This window comes from Gossypium raimondii, chromosome 9, assembly GCF_025698545.1.
Source record: "Gossypium raimondii isolate GPD5lz chromosome 9, ASM2569854v1, whole genome shotgun sequence".
Taxonomy (NCBI): Eukaryota; Viridiplantae; Streptophyta; class Magnoliopsida; order Malvales; family Malvaceae; genus Gossypium; species Gossypium raimondii.
This window is the reverse complement of record NC_068573.1, coordinates 1,299,365-1,313,213: the sequence shown is the minus strand read 5'-3', so window position 1 is coordinate 1,313,213 and position 13,849 is coordinate 1,299,365. Positions and strand designations below refer to the sequence as shown.

The window sequence follows — 13,849 nt, the reverse complement described above, 5'->3', positions numbered from 1 at the left end:
AATCTCCATATTTTCAAATTCATAATATACCAAATCAATCCATTTCAATCGACTACGGATTCAATTCAATTTCAAAGTAAAAAAGTATTCACCTCAAGTGCTTACCATATGCAACAATTCAAAATGCAATAATTTATAACTTAGTTCGGATTATAAAAACACAAACCGTGAATTCCGAGCTATTCGACGTCGATTTTATCCTTCCCTTTTTTACTTGAGGATTCCGGTACGACATTAGCTATGGAATAAAACAATTAAACTGCATTAATATAACACAATTAAATTTCATATTAAAATTTAATTTTCACACTATATTTTACTTATTCTTCAATCTAGTCCCTAAATTGAGACTAATTTTAACCTACATATTTAAACTCAAATTTTTATACTAATTTCACTCTAAGCTAAATTTAGCTTCCTCTTTTCCAATTCGACCCCTTAATTTTGAGTTTTTTACAATTTAGTCCCTATTGCTCAAAATCAACAATTTATTTCACAATTTAATCCTTTTCCATTTTAACTTAAAAATCTATCTATTTAATCCCTAATACTTAAACTATTCAACAATGTCAACATCTAAAATCTTAAACTATTCAACAATGTCAACATCTAAAATCTTGAACAATACTAAATTTACACCATAGGTCAGGTAGCCCTAGGTATCGGGATTCCAAAAACGTAAAAATTACAAGAAAATTACTAAATTGCATTAACCAATTTGAGCTTAAACCCCAAAAATTTCCTAGCCGTACGTGGCTATCTTCTTCTTTTCTTTCTTTCTTTTAATTTGCATGCACTCATCTTTTTCTTTCCACTTTCTTTCTATTTTTTTTGTTATGTTTTCATTTTATCATTATCATCATTATTATTATATACATTAAAGTTAACATAAATATATTTATAATAGGCACATGGATTTTATTTAGCCCATGGTCGGCCACCTACACACCATCATTAATTAAGTGGCATAATTGCTACTTTAGCCCCTTTAGTTTATTTCAATATATAATTCAACTTTTAAATTTAACGTGATTTAGTCCTTGTACCATAATAGCTCCTAATTCGCGATATTGACTTAACCAGAATCTAATTCACTACTAAACTAACCTCATAAATATTTAATAATAAATATTTACGGATCTGATTTACGAGTATGGAGTCCCGAAAATACACTTTTTGACACCCCTGACTATCAGGTCGTTACACTGAGGATGTCGTGACACAACCCTGATGATACCTTGAAGATGAGCATACTGCCATCGATGTCGCGACACAGGACCTGGTGTGTCGCGACATTGACTCTATACAAGAAATAATTACAAGCCAAGGGCATTTTGACCCGTACAATCAACCTTAAGCACGAGAGTGGCAACTGACTTAAGGTTAAGGATGACAACCACTCTAAGTCTATAAATAGGCTCATTTAACAAATGTTACAGACAACTTTTCAGATTGTATAATTTTCTTCATAGTTTTAGTTTTTAGTTTTCTCTTTTCTTAGCCTCTGGGATTATTTCAATTTTGTTGTTTGCTTTCATTGGGAGATCCGATCTATGAAACTCAATCAACTCTATGTAGATTCGACATTATCTTTAATACAATTCAGGCTTCTCATAAAATTTATTCTCTTGATTCATTATTCATGCCTATTTTCTATAACAAGTTTATCATGTTTACGAGATTCATGAGGAACTAATCATTTTATGGGGAATTAGTAAGTGGATGTATGTTTAATTAATTGTTGTGTAAGGTTTTCTTAGCGGATTAACTGTTCAGGAGAGTAAGGACTCAAACCCTAACCTTGAAGACTCTAGGAAATCATTTAGGTGAGAATTAACCCAAAATTCGTATGGCCTATCCGTGAACACCTTAGCCTCGAACCGGTTTGGATTGTGAGGTCAAGAGTAAGTAGTTCTTACCGACTCGTTATTCTGGTTAAAGATCAGAAGATCCTGTTAGGGTATCAACTACTTGATTGAACAAGGAACCCGAAGCTACAGTTAATTATGATTACTGAAGCGAGCTAATCACCCATGCTCAGATCTAACTAAATTTCCATAACAAATCTTCCAAGTTTTTCTATTTATATTATTTTATTTCTTTAGTTATTAAAAACCCTATCTTTATGTTTAGCTGTAATAAAGTTTATTTAATGTACTAATTCATTCTATTTATGCTTAGGTTAAGATTAATTTAGTGCTCACCTCCCTTGGGTATGATATTTGGAGTACTCATCTACTTCGTTGTAACTATATTACAACATGAAACGTATATTTTTAGACACCGCCATTTTAACATATGTTGTGTAGGATTTTTACTCTGGACATTGGTACGACTGGAGGCGGTTAGTAAACTGCCATCAGTGTCGCGACACAGGCCAGAGGGTGTCACGACAATGTGTCGCAACATCGATGTGACGAGGTCACTTAATGGTCTAAGAGTGTTTCCGTCTGCACAATGAACTTTAACACAGAATAGTCAGTCGAATTAGGTCAAGGATCAGCGGTCAAACCTAGGCCTATAAATAGAATTGCTCTGAACAGTTTATGGACAACTTTTTACTTAGTTTTATTTTTAGTTTCAATTGTAACATGGATTTCTTTTCAGTTGTAGCTTTCATTTTAGTTTTATATTTTGTTTTTTGCGAGGATCAGATTTTAGATCAATCAACTCTTCAATGGATTACGATTCACTCTTTTATAATTACATCAAGATTTTTCTTATCTATGTTTTTTTATCTGTTCTTAATGTTTTTATTTTCCATCAATTGCATTGTATGTGTTAAATCCATGGGGAACTAATCCGATAAGGGAGATTAATGAGTGGATGTGAGATTAATTAACATTTATGTAAGGTTTCTTAGCGGGTCAGCTGGTTGAGATAGGCAACGAAAGAAGCAATATGGCTTCGAAAGTTCTTAATCAATCTTGAAGTCATTCCTAGTATGAAAAGAGTATAACACTGTATCGTGATAACAGTGATGTAATAGCTAATACCAAGGAAATAAAAAGTCACAAGAGGACCAAACACATTGGTCGGAAGTATCACTTGATATGAGAGGAAATAGCAGTAGGAATAATAAATGTGGTGAAAGAAGCTTCTAAAGATAGCCTTGTGGATCTGTTTACTAAGACTCTTGTAACTAGGAGTTTTAAGAAACATGCCAAGGATATAGGAGTGCGAAACATGACACATTTACTTCAATGGGGCAAGTGGAAGATTGTTAGGAAATGTGTCCATATTGTAGTAAAAATGTAATTGTTTTCTACATATTTGAACGATGAATAAATAAATAAAGTTAATTTTATATTTCACTGTTATATTTTTTGTGTTTCTGTCTTTCATGTTTTTGCATACATAGCAAAATTATGACAAGCAAATATTAGCTCATTGATTGTGTAAGTTCAAACTGATAATAAGTGGCATTGTAAAAATGTTTATATTGCGAGAAAGATAACTTACTTTAGTAGATAAACTAAAAAAGTTTATAATCCTGTAAAAGAATCAAAGTGAACGTTTGATTCAAACATTTAGATATAAGTGGAGGCTTATGCTCTAAAGATGATCGAGCCTATAGTCGATATGTTAGGTACATGACTTGTGTATGGCATGGCTTTAGGTACATGACTTGTGTATGGCATGGCTTTACTAGAAACAATGGAATTCGTAACTCAATCAAAGATTTAACGATATCCTTTCATCGACATTGTATGGATTGACGACTATGGAATGTGGCCACGGATTGCTTATTCTCAAACGAACAATTTATCACAGTCATTTGTTGACAGTGATCATATTGATCATTAAGAGGAAATAATGGTGACAATGAGATAAATTAGGATTGTATTGAGTAAACGTATTTAACTTAAAGGAATCAAGGATATCATATGAGGGTAACACACACATGACGAGGTCATTGGACAAAGTAATTAGATGAATTATTTTCGTAAAAAGTATATAATAAGAAGTTTTCAATCATGGTACTTCTTGTGGACTGATTCCATAATTAAATAAATTGTGAATTATCAAAAAGATGCTTCTGGATATAATTGCAATTACTAGAGCCTAATTGTATATGTCCAGTTGTTCCGTCTGCTAGCTCAACAAAAGCTAGATCGGACTGCATTTGAATAAAAAAAATCTACAACTTTGGAAATAATTTAATTGAGTCGATTTATTTGATATGAAATTAAGTTGGGAGGTCGTGAGAATTGTTCAATTAGAGAACTTAATTAAATAATTTTCTTGAAAAATTACTTTTGGAAAATCTCAGTGATTTTTGAGAGAATGAATTTTGATCAAACAAAATTAAATTAATAAAATTAATTAAAATAAATATGATATTTTTTGGAAATTAGTTTTCAAGTCAGACAATTGGCCTAATGAGTAATTGAACTTAAAAATTGGACTTGAGATCGAAAGTTGGAATCAAGAACCAAAAATCGAGATTAAAACCTAAACTTAGTCGAACTGAGCCTAGTATGTGAAACCGAGCTGTCGATCCAACCGGTGGCTAGACCAGACCGGTTGGGTAATCATTGGCATGAACCGGTTAGGTTGTCACAGGCTTGAACCGAACCAGCAACGGTCGAATTGCTCGATGTGTCGTAAGGGTATCGCACCTACGATGACACCATCGAGCACGACGATTGTGACGGTAGCATTCTGGTGGCCGGCGGATGATCGACGGCATTCTTCGAAGTTGAGCAGTGGGAGAATTACACTCCTATTAGGACTCTATCGGATAATTTAATATTAATATGATTAAGTTTGTCTTAGTTGAACTATCTAAACTCTCTTTATATAAAGAGAGTCCCGTGTCATTATTTTACACAAAACTCAAGTTCAAGAGAAAGGAGTAGAAAGAAAATTCTCTGAAGAAATTATTTTAGAATATTTCTAGAGATATTTTTCTTATTTATAACTTGGCCTAGAAACGTTTGAGCGTGTTTTCAACTTAAAATTTGATCCTAGACATATCTAATCACTCACAAGTAGTTAATGATTTCGAGATTATTTTAAAACTCATAAATTGATTTTTACCCTATTTATAAGATTTATTTAAATTGATTCCACGTTTAAAATCTCAAACATTTTTGAGATTTCAACTTCGCATGTGTTTCAATGACATCTCTCATCCATATCGAATGTTGAGACGAGTAAGGAGTATTATAGCATTCTTGGTGTACGAAGTTGTGGCCTTGGAAGCAAAAAAATTCTTGCTCTGAGGCAAGACACGAATGATATAAGAGGAAAGTAATAAGTAATTCGTAAAAGAAAAAAGAAATTACGAAACAATTCTCAAAAAATTAAATAAGTTTACCTCTAACCTATTAAATTGACTATAGCTCATCATAATCTCATGTTAAAAGTGTTTATAGGAGAACTCCCCACAAATACATTTTAAAGGATTTTAAGTAATAATGAAACTATTAATTTATTTAAATTACATATCACTCAAGTTAAGTTTTGTTCTTTTGAGAGCCATAAGAGTAAACAAACAATTTTTTAAGCGTGAGTTTGGATGGGCGATTGGGTGCGATGCGGTGCGTTTAGCTTATTTTTTGTCTCACGCTACAGTATTACTACTGTATCTAACCTCACCACCACCATTGTTTTTACACTAACCGCAAGTAAACGCACTGCTCATCCAAACCCACCCTAAGTCAAAAGTTTTTTTTATTTTTTATTACTCAAAAGTTACCGCTTTTCGAGTTAAATGATAATTTTTAACTTTTATATAATATTTATATTAAATATACAATTATTTTTATATTGAAATTTATTTGAATATATAACATTATTTCTTTGAATTCGTAATAATTATATTTTAATATTTAAAATATAATTTATATACTCAAATTAAAATTTACAAATAATTAATATTAACTACTTAAAAATATTTAAAATTTATATTACAAATATATCAAAGTATCAATAATGAGTCAAAATAAATTATTTTTATATACTTCTGTCACAGCGGAAACTTAAAATTTTGAAAAACCTAGTCATTTTGTGATATTTATAACAATATTTTTTTTTCCAAAAAGTATAAATGCTTTGTGTGAAACAGATCCTAGATGTCCTCGGCTTTCAACCAAACAACCTTCTCCACTATTCTCGGACTACATCACTTCGAGTGTGAGTTTGAATAATCACGAATAAAACACAAATTCAGAAACATTTTATTAATATCAGTGGGAAAATATATTTCTCTCAATAGAAACTGACAAAATTGTTATTCCCAAAAAGTATAATTTATACTCAGAAACTAAATTATCACTATTTTCGAGTAGAATAACAATATCTCAAAGTTGTATTATTTTAGCCCTACTAGTGCAATCTATTTATAATGAGAGATAGAATAATCTTGGTTGAATTAGTAAAATACAAATAATACTTATATGATAGAAAAACTAGCCCCTTAGTTCAACTAGGAGAGAGGGGCGGCACACCCTAGTTAAATATACTAGGTTGTCACCCCTCATATGTATTATTGTCCTCACATGATTTTTGCATATAAATCAAAATAGAAGCAAATATTAGCTCACTAGTTTTCTAATGTTTAACTAATACTAAACGGTATTACGTGGTTGGATTGTAATATGGAAAGGCAACTTATATTAGTAGACGAACCTAAACATATTTTTAGTCTAATTAGAAATGAGCAAACCAATTGAAATACTAATATGTCGTCTATCAAGTTCAATTTGGGAGATGCCTTGTTTTGGGCATCGGAGCTGATGACTCCCAGAAGATAGAAACATAAATGTAACTAACTGGACTGACAATACATCGGACAGGACCCAAGTAGAATAGATCCTGAATTTGTTTATAGATTTATTCACTTGTGACGTTTAAAGCGTGACATACCTTAATCCTGAGTGAATGACAGACTATGTATGCGTGACTCGTATACTTTGATATAAGTAAAAGCGTGAGTTCAAATAGATAAGGAATCGAAAGCTGGTACGTTGGGTATACAACTTCTGCAATATGTAACGTCATTCACAATAGTGAAATTCATAACCCGAGATATGAGTAAATGATATTATCTTAATGGCATTATATGATAAATGAAAAGTAAATATGACCGTGGATCCTTCGTCTTTGTGATAAATGACTTTATTATTATTTGATAGTAATAGACTTTTCATAAAGGAAAATGTAATGGTTATCATGAGATAAAAATAGGATTATATTGGGACAACAGATTTATCTCAAAAAGATTAAGCATATCCTATGAGGGTGACACACTTATGACAAGGTCATTAGACGAGTACTAATAGAGTAACTTTCGTAGTGGTGTGTAATTAGAGAGAACTTAGTCATGATACTATAGTAGAATGACCTTCGTGACTAAATGAGTTATAATTAATAGGCAAAAAGCTTAAATTTAATTATAAATCATTGAGTCCTAATTACATATATCCAATCGATCCCTCCGCTAACTCGTTAAAACCAAAAATAAATTACATGTTAAATCAAATTACCAAAAATGGATAGAAATGAGAAACATTCGAAATGAATATGATTTTCTTATTAAATGAAAATGACCTGAAAAATTAATTTATGGTTTTTCAATTGTTATTTAATTAAATAATTAAAATTTGAAAATGTAATTAAATTAATTGGTTATTATGAATTCCTTGAATGTAGAAATATTAAATATATTTTCTCATAGATTCTTTTATGGTAAAGTTGCAATGATTTTAATGGAATTAGAATTGGGTTAAGAAAATAATTTAATTAAGAAAATTAATTATTTAAATTAATAAATAATGTCTATTTTGAGAAAATAGAAAAGTATGTACTAAGTTAGATTCAATTATAAAGTGTTGGGTTAAAAATCTAGGAAGCACATATAAATGAACCCAATACAGCAAAGGCTTCCCTATCATAATACTGTTGGAAAAATGGGTTTGGAAAACGCAACGGAAAATAAATATAGGAAAAAACCAGAGTTTTAATTTTTTTTCAAAACAAGATATTGGTTGTGATATCTAAAGTAATAAACACTTAATCAAAATTGTACTTTTTCAATTCGTCTTGGATGAGCATTTCGACCGAGTAGTCTTCTCCGCTATCCTCAAGCTCACGTCCGCCGAGTGTGGGCTCGCTTCGAATCGGAAAAATTTCACAAAAATTACTAGTGGGTAATTTTACAATTTCTCTAAACTTTTGGGTTAAGTTGTAAATCAGAAAAATATCTCTAGAAATTTAGAAATTTTCTAAAATAATCTCTTCATATAATTTTCTCTCTACAACTTTCTCTTGAATTCAAGTGTGTGTAAATAATGACCCAAGACTCTATTTATACTGGGAGAATTTAGAGAGTTCAACTATGATTAAACTTAATCACTTTAATATTAAATTAATATAATATTTATAAAGATAAATATTATATTAAATTTACTATTAAGATAATCACTTTAATATTAAATTAATAAAATACTATTAAGATAAGTATTAAATTTAATTTAATAGAAAACTATTAAAATAATATTATTTTTGGAATAATTAATCTGAAATCAAATTATCTGGTAGAGTCTTAGTAGGAGTGTAACTCTTACACTGCTCAACTACCGATGACCAACTGTCGCCGACACCAGGACGCTGTCGTCATAGCCATCAACACCACCATGTCCGGTGATGCAGATGCAACACCCCGAGCCGGTTCGATCTGGGTCAGTGATGACCCGACCGATTCAGTCTAGTCACCGGTTGGACAATCGGCCCAGTTCGACTAGTTTTTGGGTCTTGGTCTCATTTTGGGCTCCTAGGCCCAATTTACAATCTCAGGTCCAATTTTGAAGTTCAACTACCCATCGAGCCAATTGTTTGACTTGAAATTTAACTTCCGAAAATATCATATTAATTTTAATTAATTTGATTAATTTAATTTTACTTGATTAAAATTAATTTTTCCAAAAATCACTTAGATTTTCCAAATTATTTTTTTCAAGAAAATTCTTTAACTAAATTCTCTAGTTGAACAATTCTCGTGACCACCTAATTTAATTCCACATCGAATAAATCGACTCAATTAAATTATTCTCAAAGTCGTAAAATTTTCTTTTAATTCAAATGCAGTCCGATTGAGTTTTTGTTGAACTAGCGGAGGGACCAATCAGACATATACAATTAGGCTCTAGTGATTGCAATTATATCCAGAGGCATCGTTCCTATAATTTGTAATTACGTAATCTTGGAGTCAGTCCACAAGAAGTATAATGATTAAAAACCCCTTATTGCATAATATTTACAAAAGCAGTTCATCCAACTGCTTTGTCTAATGACCACGTCATGTGTGTGTTACCCTCATATGATATTATTGATTCATTTGAGTTAAATTTGTTCACTCAATACAATCCTATTTTATTTCGTTGTCACCACTGTGCCTTCTTAATGATTAATATGATCATTACCAACAAATGATTGTGATAAATTGCTCGTTCGAGAACTAGCAACCCGTGGTCACGTTCTATATTTATCAATCCACACAATGCGAATGAAAGGATATCATCAACTCTTTAATTGAGCTAAGAATTATAGTGTTGCTAGTAAAGTCATGCCATACACAAGTCATGTACCCAAGATACCGGCTATGGGCTCGATCATCTTTAGAGCATAAGCCTCCACTTATATAAAAGCTCATGAGTTGCATACGCATGGTCAGTGACTAACTCAAGTTTTAGGTAAATCACAACATAAATGTCACAAGTGAATTAATTCACAAACGGATTTAAAATTAATTTATCTTGGGTCCAATCCAATATATCATTCTACCAATGAATACATCTATGTCTCTACTCGTAGAGTCAATTGCTCCGATAGCCAATACTAGTAATCTCCCTAATTGAAATTGTAGACGACGTAATAATGTTTCTCTGTATTTGAATCAAATGCTCACTTTGATTCTTTTATGGAATTACGGACTCATTTAGATTATCTACTGAAGTAAATTGTCTTTCTCGCAATATAAACGTTCTTTATAATTCCACTTATCTTCAGTTTGAACTTTAGACAATTAATGAGTTAATATTTGTTTCCCATAATTTTGCTATGTATGCAAAATATAAAAAACAGAAAATACAAAAGATATAATAGTGAAATGTGAAATTAACTTTATTTACTTATTCATTCATCATTCAAATAAATAGAAAACAATTACATATTTACTACAATATGGACACTGTAATACCCAAATTTTACCCGGCCCGAGCCCAACTATTAAAACCCACATACATTTCAGAAATAAATAAATATTTAAATTTAGCCCAAATGTCCATTTACACAGCCCAATTACAATTACAATTAAAAAAACTAAAACTAAACTCAATACCTAAACTATTCAAATACTAGCCTAACCCGGTTGCACAAGCCCAACAGCCAGTAGCCCATTACATTTCAGGAAGCAGAAACCCTAAGGATTCTAACTTCCCCTTCAGCTGTCGACGCCAACACACGTCCGCTCCTCCCACGCGCGCCACGCCACCACCTCCGTACGACTGTACCTGTAGAGGACAAACAAACAAAGAAAAAATAGAAATCGACAGCAAACAGGGAATAACAAAAATAGCAAATAGAAAATAGAAGAAAAACAGAAGAAAATGGGTATTTTCGGGGGCTATAAAACCCCATTTTCTGTATTGTTGAGGGGCCTTTTTTTTCTTTCTTTTTTTTCTGTTTTACACGGAGATTGAATGTAGAACACCCACGATTATTGAATACAAAGAAAGATTCTTAAAAGAAAAAAACCAGGAAAGATTGATCATTTTCTTTCCAGAAGGTGGTTTTATTTCTTTTTTTTAGCATTTTTTTCTTTACTGTTTCTTGATTGTTTTGATGGGTTTGCATAAATCGACTAAAAAGGAGTAGTAAATAGAGGAGGAGAGACTTACCTTCTCGAAGCACGCCGTTAGATCTCTGCTCGCTTCGCCTTGATCGGAGTTTGGGGCAGAGGTTTTGAGAATACAAGTCGTTAAGGTTCGAAGTGGCAGAGGAGAAAATGTTTTCTAGCTTGCGGCTGAGATTGAAATGGCAGAAGGTTGTTTGAATCAAATTTTAGGGACGGTGCCGTTTTAAGCCTATGTTAGTGGCTTTAAAACGACGCCGTACTGGCCTGTAACTGATGATCCGACCCGTTTGCATATGTGATCCGCGTCTTTCTGCGGTAAAAGGGAAATTTTGCGCACTAAATCCCTCTGAGTTATTCCGGCTTTGTAATCAGATCCTTTATTCTATTTTATTTACGAATTTCCCTCCATTCTAGTTTTAAATCCAATTTAATCCTCTTTATTTTAGTTTATAGTTTATTTGATTGGATGTATGTTACTTCATTTTATGTAATTAATTTTAGATATAATATTTCTATATGGTTTAGCTTAATAATATTTTAAATTTATCATCAATATAATTAACATTATTTCATCTCGCGGTTGTTTCTTAAATTTATTATATACTATAATTTTAAGTCTTCATCAATTATTACTTAAATTTAACATTTATTTTTTATGATTTCCTATTATTATAATTATTATCTTTTAGCTTTCTTTTAGATAAGTTACTTTTATAATTCATTTTTAAAAACCCTACTTACATGTTTTGTTTATTTCAACCTTTTGTATTGTTATTATGTATATATTATTTATTTGAATAATTATATTATAAATTTCAGTTTTCTACTCATACCATATTTACTTTAGAATCATGTGAAATCTATTTCAAACTTTTATACGTGTTATTCATTTTAAAATTTTGTATATATAATTTATTAATTATATAATTCACCTGCTTTCATACCATTTGTTTCTTAATCTATATTTTGAACTGCTACACTTTATTTGTGTTTATTCGCTTGTTTTAATTAGTTCCCTCTTATTAGTCTTTGTATTTGTTTATTGGTTATTTGTTATTCATTAGTGTACATTCTATTTTCATGTCTATATTATCATGGTGTTTCATTAAAGCACTAAAATCATTCTATTTTATAATTTTCAAAAAAGCCTGGTTTTCATAGTTCTTGAGATAATTGTGCCCTAACTCACTGCGCTTCAATTCTTCTAAATAGCCAAGTGCTTACTTTGTTAAAACCGTGTAATTTCAAAATAAAACTTTATAGATTTCAAGATGTCGGATCCTAACTTACTGGTTATCTTGATTTTAAAATAAAGGCAATATTTGGTGTTTAGGAATTTCAAGAAATTGAACCCTAACTTATTGGATTCTAATTTCTCGATTGACCTAAATAACCAAATATCCTTTTCAAAACATGTGAATTTTTAAAATTTTAAAAGACGATTTATTTCTTACTGAGTGCGACAATTTATTTATTTGAAATGAGTAGGGCCTATTATTCAATTTGATTATTCAGGCTTTTATTTCGTGGGATTGTATTCTAAAATCTTTTCAAAATTTCGACATTAAGACTTTAAACAATCAATTCGGTACCAATTTTGGGCGTCACGAGGGTGCTAACCCTTACTCATGCGTAACCGACCCCCGAACTTGTTTTCTCAAAATTCGCAGACCTAAAGTTATTTTCAAGGTGATCCGATCACACCACAATAAAAGATCAGTGGCGACTCCCATTTTCATTTTCAAAGTCGATCCCTGTTTTTTTCAAACTTAAAAAATGGTTTCGACAGACACATTTCTCAACAAATACATATGAGGGAAAGTACACCCTATTAGCCCCTCTTTTCCCTAGTTCAACTAGGAACTTATTTTTCGATTAAATAGATTTCTATTATTTAATTAAGAGTTTCACTTTTTCTCCCTATAAATAGATGACACTGGTAGGGCTAAATATACAATAAGTTATATACAAATTTTAAGATATTGTTATTCTACCCGAAAATAGTGAGAATTTATTTCTAAGTATAAATTTTATTTTTCGGGAATAATAATTCTATTGGTTTTTATAAGAGAAAGATTTACTTTCCTGCTGAAAGTATGAAAATTATTTTTGATTTTGTGTTTGATTCATAATTATTCGACCCTACACTCAAAGTAGTTCGTGGTACGAGAATAGTAGATAAGGTCGTTCGGTTGAAAGTCGAGAATGTCTATGATTTGTATCGCTCAAAGCACATGTATTATTTAGGGAAAAGTTCACAAACTGGCACGATTTTCAAAATTTTTATTTTTTGTTGTGCAAGAAAATCGTTTTGGAACTGAATTTTTTCAAGCAATAACATCACTTAGTATTAGTTAAACATTAGATAACCAATGTGCAAATATTTGCTTTCATTTTGCTTTGCATGTAAAAACTATCGAGGACAATATACAAGCATATTAATGTAATTGATTGGTATTTTTATTAACCAATTTGTTTGAAAAAAAAATACTAGTATACAAATCAAATATACTACACATAGGGCACCAGGTCCAATAGTACCAACTAGCAGTGTTGTTTGAACCAGACAGGATCGACCGATTGAACTGATAACTGGCGGGGGTACCTGTATGAACTAGTTGAATTGGCTAAATAAACAGTTGAACTAGAATTTTTTTTATTTTTAATATTTTTTAATCAAATTGGTTGGACTAATTGAATTGATCGAACCGTTGAACCAGTAGCCTGATCGATTCGACCCCCAGTTCAGTTTAAAAAATGTTGTCAACTAGATAAAAAAATTAGGTACAAACTAGGTACTTTTAACAACCTGAGGCACAAACTACATATATTAGAGGTGTTCATGGATGGGATTGAGTTAGGTTCAGTGCGAGTCGAGTTGGGTTCGGGTTAGACCTAAATATAATATTAACACATTTTGTATTTACCCAAGCTAGACCCAACCTAAAACATGATCCTAATTTTTTGCTCAAACCCGTTCATATTTGC

The 13,849-nt window shown here is 31.2% G+C and overlaps 1 long non-coding RNA gene across 1 annotated transcript; it reads right to left on the bottom strand.

The window, feature by feature from the left end:
- Positions 1-10,104: 10,104 nt before the first annotated feature.
- LOC105798065 (uncharacterized) lies at positions 10,105-11,059 on the bottom strand. Its single transcript, XR_001134905.2, has 2 exons — positions 10,905-11,059; positions 10,105-10,517 (listed from the first exon to the last, which is right to left on the bottom strand). It is a non-coding gene; the product is annotated as an uncharacterized LOC105798065 (long non-coding RNA).
- Between the last annotated feature and the right edge of the window lie 2,790 nt (positions 11,060-13,849).